This window comes from Mus pahari, chromosome 18, assembly GCF_900095145.1.
Source record: "Mus pahari chromosome 18, PAHARI_EIJ_v1.1, whole genome shotgun sequence".
In the NCBI taxonomy this organism is placed as follows: domain Eukaryota; kingdom Metazoa; phylum Chordata; class Mammalia; order Rodentia; family Muridae; genus Mus; species Mus pahari.
Window position 1 is genome coordinate 47,559,409 of NC_034607.1, and position 6,542 is coordinate 47,565,950.

Sequence of the window (6,542 nt, forward strand, 5' to 3'; positions counted from 1 at the left end):
TGGCCGATTAGGCCATCTTCTGCTACATATGCAGCTAGAGACACAAGCTCAGGGGGTACTGGTTAGTTCATATTGTTGTTCCACCTACAGGGTTGCATCCCCCTTCAGTTCCTTGGGTACTTTCTCTAGTTGAGCTATATTTTAAAAAATTAATTAAAATGTATGACTAGTTACCTTTTTTAAAAAAAGAAAGAACTTTAAGGCAAATGAATAGAGCAACACCTAGTTTCTTTCAAGATTTAAAGTAGTTATAATTAACTATGAATTAGAAATTTAAGTGATATATTTATCTGTGTATGTGCTTTTGCTTACATTTAGTTCATACCAATACCATGAATCAGTGGCTAAATCTGGAAGGATGATACCATCATTAGGACTCAAGTCTCGGCTGTATGCAAATACAGCAGAAAGATAATCTGTATGACTCTATCGAAATGGCAAGAGTCCAAGGAAGGCACTTGTTTCCTCTTGAAGAGCTGCCTCAGAACTCACTCACCTTGTCTTGGGTTTCATGGCCTGTCCTTAACGCCACAGTCGATAAAATGATTGAGTTTTATTGTCCCCTTTTATCACTTCCCAGTTTCTCCATCCTAGCCAGCACAAAGCATTAATTATTTCATTTTTTGTATATTTGTGTACACACACAGAGACAAGCAGACAGACAGACAGACACACACACAGAGAGACAGAGACAGACAGACAGACAGACTGTGGGGGGGGGCTGTGGGAGGATGTAGCTCTATGACAGGAACAAGGGACCCAGGAGGCATGGCTAAACACTTGCTATCCCATGCAAGTGGAAGTCACCACCCAGAAGGTGACCAAGGTTCCAGACCTTTGCTCTACTTGGCACCAGGCTGTCTGTGCACACCCCACCACCCTACAAGAGGCTTCCAGGACCCAATGGGGATGAGTTTCGCTCAATTGCCCAACAAAGGGGAGGGAGAGCCTGTAGAGACCATATCCAGTGGTTAGACAAGGCTCCTGGTTGGGGGATGGGGCTACCCACTCATCTCCAAATTTTTAAACCAGGTTTGTTCCTGTCTAAAGGAAATATGGGGACAAAGTGTGGAGCAGAGACTGCCTCACCTGGGAATCCATCTCATATAGACACCAAATCCAGTCACTATTGCTTTGCCAAGAAGTGCTTGCTGACAGAAGCCTGATATAGCTGTCTCCTGAGAGGCTCTGACAGAGCCTGTCAAATATAAAGGTGAACGCTCAGTCAGCCATTGGACTGAGCATGGTGACCCCAATGGTGGAGTTAGAGAAAGGATGGAAGGAGCTGAAGAAGTTTGCATCCCCATAGGAAGAACAACAGTATCAATCAACCAGACCCCCCAGAGCTCTCAGGGGCTACACCACCAACCAAAGAGTATACATGGAGGGACCAGTGGCTCCAGCAGCATATGTAGCAGAGGATGCCTTTGTCTGGCATTAATGGGAAGATAGGCCTTTGGTCCTGTGAAGGCTTGATGCCTTGGTGTAGAAGAATGTCAGGGAGGTGAGGTAGGTGTGGGTGGGTGGGTGATGGAGCACCCTCATATAAGCATGGAGGGGGGGTGGATAGTGGTGTTCAGAGTGGAAACTGGGAAAGGGATTAACAATTGAAATATAAATATATAAAATATCCAATTAAAAAAAAAGAATGAAAATCAATTGTCTGTGGTCATATGGGTTTATTTAAGGTATCTATCCTGTTGCTGGTACCACCCTCTGTGCAGCACTATAGCTTAGGAATAAAACTTGAAATCAAAAGTATGGTCTTTGTATTTCTTTTCATGTCATTGCAAATTTCATAACCTGGTCTTTAATTCTTCTGTAAAGTCAGCTGTGGTTTTTGACACTGCGCTAGATCCACAGGCTTCGAGAGTGCTGGCATCTTACCAATGCTAAGTTGTCTGCTCTGTGATAGTGGGCTGTTTTCTCTCTCTTTTTTAGGATTTTAGGTTTTTTTTGAATAATGATTTATAATTAGCAGAATATAGATTTATACTTCTTTTGTTAAATATTTATGCATATATATCTCATTAATTTTGAAGAATCACAATTTGTTCAATTATGAGTAGAATCTTCTCTTTAATTTCACATCTAGATTGTTTACTGTATCTTTACAATACACATAGTTTTGGTGAACTGGTCTTGGGTTCTGCAACCTCAGTGGAAGTAATTTATTGGTACATATAGTTCTAATGGATTCTTTTGTTTTTCTCTACGTATGTAATCCCAATATTGTCAAATGTTTCTAGCTTCTACTTTCTTCATGTCTGATCTTGATTCATTTTATTGCCTTTTAAAATTTATTTGCACACAGTTTGCAGTCAAATGTTAATGGGGAACAGCAAGGAAGATTGCGCGTGTGTCTTTTTCTTGATTTCACAGAGGAGAACATTGAGCTTTTCAACCTTCACCCTGCTACCATGCAGGTTTCTTAGACCATTTCTGCCAACAGACCTTTGTTTTACGAGCTTTGACTTTTTTTCTTTTGTTTTTTATTTTTAGTTGTGGAAAGATGCTGGGTTTAAAAATTATTTCAACATCTATTGAGGCAATCATGTAACTTTTATTTTAATGTTATCAGCATTATGTATTAATTTATTTTATATTAAGTCATATTTTCATTTCTGGCGAGCAAATCCACGTCCAGTATGAGTCTTTTGATTTAGACCCAGAATCCACGTGTGAGCATTTTGCTGAGGACTTTTTTCTCTATGTTCATGTTCACAAGAACAATCAGTGTATAGGTTTTCTGGCTATTTCATTCTCTACTTTTGGTAATGAAGCAACATTGGCCTCGTGAAATGTACTGGGAAGTTTAGCTCCTGGGAGAGGAAGTGAAGACTTGATATTGACTCGTCTTAGGAGCTTATAGATTGGTCGTATTCTGAAGACCGACTCAGTCTCCTTACCAACCCAGGTCTACTTGGACGTCTCGTTCTTGAGCCAATGCAGGTACATCAAAACTTTCTAGGAATTAGTTCATATTTTCTAAGTCACATAATTTGTTAGAGCACTCATTTAAGACATTCTCAAAAAGGAAGAGAGATTTAAATTAGAGGAGGAATAAGTTATACACCATTGGATTAGTTAATTTATATATGTAGCTGATTTTGTTCTTATTTTATTTCTTCCAGTCTCTTTCATCGCATGCAATACATATATATGGTCTTCGTATTCTTTCTGGGCTTGTTTTGAGCTACCTATGTCACCTCGACTGGCCTTATAACTCTCTGCTTCAGCCTCCTCAATGTAGGGATTATGTTTTTCATGCTAGGTCCAAGACTGACTTCTTTTCTTCACCTCCTCCTTCTTCCTCTTCTCCTCCTGCTTCTCCTAATCTTGTTTCCTCCTGCAGCAGGGAAGTGTCTGGAGAAGGAGTTGCTCCTAGCTGTGCATGCGAAATAAGTCTAAGTACAACTGCTAAGAAGTAACTCCTTTTCTTCCTGCAGGGTGATGAGTGGCCATCTCTTCTGTTATTTGCCTACTTTTTTTTTTTTTTTTTTTTTTTTTTTTATTTATATCTTGTACCTTAGGCCTCCTTTTTTTTTCTTTTTTTGAATCTAGACAATTAGTTTTGATTCTTCCATTGTGATAGAGGGTTCCTCTTTAGAGCTCTGACATGCCCTTTCTGTGGTGAAGTCTATCCTGTCNTTTTTTTTTTTTTTTTTTTTTATCTTGTACCTTAGGCCTCCTCTTTGTTTCTCTTGGTGAATCTAGACAATTAGTTTTGATTCTTCCATTGTGATAGAGGGTTCCTCTTTAGAGCTCTGACATGCCCTTTCTGTGGTGAAGTCTATCCTGTCTAAATTACTACAGTCACCTCAGCTTTTATCTGGTTGCCATTTGCATGCTAGGCCACCCACATTAGTTTAAGTGTGTCTTCTGCAAATAACATACTTGGATCCTGATTTTCTTTGTACAAATCCAGTCTGACAACTGTAGCCTTTTGATTGGATTATTGAATTTGCTGCATGACGAATCAGCAGTCTATCCCTGTCATAAATCCTGTGAGGCAAAGCACGTAAATGTCCAACTATATATTTTGGCTCATGGTTTCAGAGTTACAGTTCATGTTCTTTACTTCTTTTAACTACTTTTTCCTGTTTTCGGTAAATAATTTTTACCCAGGAAGTTAATTTACTTAATTATTTTTTCTAACTATACTTTCTCTAGGATTCATCATATACTTATTGGGTTATAAAAAACAAAATCAACAACAAAAGAAAACAAACAAACAAACAACAAAACAAAACAAAACAAACAGCCTGAGACTTGACCAGCTGATCTGATGTCTGTTTTCATTCCAGTGATCTGAAGTCTTACTCTTTTTTTCTCTTCTTCTAGTTATTCTTCTCTCAAATATCACATCATTACTGCAGTTTCCCCTTCCTCCTCTCCTCTCAGTCTTCCTCCTACCCCAGAACCACAGCTCTTTCTCCATTTCTCTTCAAGAGGAGCATGTCTCCCAGTGATATCAACCAAACATTTGAAGCATACTCTTAACTGTAATATTGAACATATATTAAATCTAACAATGCAATGAATACAAAAAATACAGTGTTAAAATGACTTTACTCTTCCTGTTGATATTCATATCTTCTTTTAGCCTTTTTTCCCTTAATTCCTTTGCCATGTTGTTGGGAGATATGTTCCACACATTATATTTAGTATATCATGCTATATATTTCTGTTAGTTGTAGACTCAATAATATATATAAAAGTTATAGTCAACATTGTAAATAACTGTTATTTAAATTTGCTAATGGAAGGAAAGCATATATATTTATAGCACCTCTAAAGTTTACTATTCCATTTTATTTATGTTGTATCTGTATGCATATGTGCAAGTGCCCATGTACCACGGTATGCCAATGTGAAGTCCGGTGAATTTTATACTCAGGCTTTTTCTTTGTCAACCCCTTGGGTCCTAGCCATCAAATTCAGGTCCTTAGACATAGAGGCAAAGACTTTTATCCACAGAGTCAGCTTTCCACCCATATAATGTCCTTTTATACTATATAGTTAGATTTACAGTTAGCCTATGGATGGTTTTATATAACCTGATGTTACTTGTATTTAGCCTAACATATTTATAAGGTGATTGTTCTAGACATAAATTGTCTCAGCTGTTGCTTGTCAGTTAGGACTTTACTTTGCCTTCTTAAAAGTGCTTCCTTATGGTCATGGGATTCATTGTAGCCATTTCTTTTTTGAGTACAGAATATGACGCTCCATAACTAGATAGCTCTGCTTGGCCATGATAATATAGTCATCTTACTGTTGTTCCGTTATAAACGGCAAATTGCTCTCTCTTGCCATTTGCAAGATTTCCTCACATACTTGACTTTTAGCTTTTTTATGATATGCATGTTTGTTCTTCTCTGTGATTTGGAACTCTGCTACATTATTGTCTGTCAAACATTTGAGAGGTTCAACCTTTATTTCTCCACTTTGTTTTCCTTTTTTTTTTTCTCCCATGTGTTTCTGAGAACTTCTATATGTGTTTGGTATATACTTAATGGGGCCTTACAATTTCCCAAGGCTCTATAATTCATTTCTTTCTTTTCACCAACACATTATTTTGTGTGTGTGTGTTTGTGTGTGTGTGTGTGTATGTGTATGCTCATGTACCTATGATAATGAGTAAGTGTGCATATGTGAACCAAGGGACAGTTTGTGGGAGAGTTTCTCTTCTTCCAGAGAGCATGGGTCTTGGGGCTAGAACACTGGTCTTCACAGGTGACAAAAACCACCTTTCCCTCGGACCCATCTCATCACTCATATTCAATTTTCATTCTTTTACTCCTTTCTTTTTACAGAATGCCTTTCCCTTTATTTTCAAATCCCTGGATTCTTTCTTCTTTCAGTTCAAGTCTATTGTGATGTTCCTTTAGTGATCCTTTAGTTTTATGTATTAGATTTCCTGTCCCAGGTTTCCATTTGCCTGCCTTAAATAACTTATTTGCTGTTTGTTCTGACCCCAAGAGTTCTCTTGCCAGTGGTCTTAGTCCCCATCCCCTACTGGCCTGCAGACTACATGAAATCTTTACTTGACCTTGAATCCGATACCTCTTTTGGCGGGTCCCACTGGTCTAGAAAATATTCTTGGACTTGAGATGACCCATTCTCAGTTGAAGTCAAAGTGTCTGTTCCTTCCTTTGCAAAGGACTCTTCCAAAATCTCAGGCAAGATCTCTGAGCTAAGTCTCAAAGCTTCCTGCCAGAACAGTAGTAGGGAAATAGGTTCTTTTTGACAACACTATAGCAATGCACAACTTGATGGAGAAACTGATAGACTCCAGCCTGATGTAATGGGGCTCCCAAGCCACAGTGTCCTGACTGAAGATAAAGGATTCAAGAGGGTCTGTATTTCACACTGTCTGAGCCAGGTTTAGATGGAGTGGTGGGGGCAGTGATTCCTACCTGCTCTTGATCACCTTCATTAGCAGGTAGTGGGGGATAATACGATGAAGAAAGCCTTCTTGATGAGGGGTGGGAGGACCATGCACCCAAAATTCTGAATATTTTGATGTGAAGACTGTC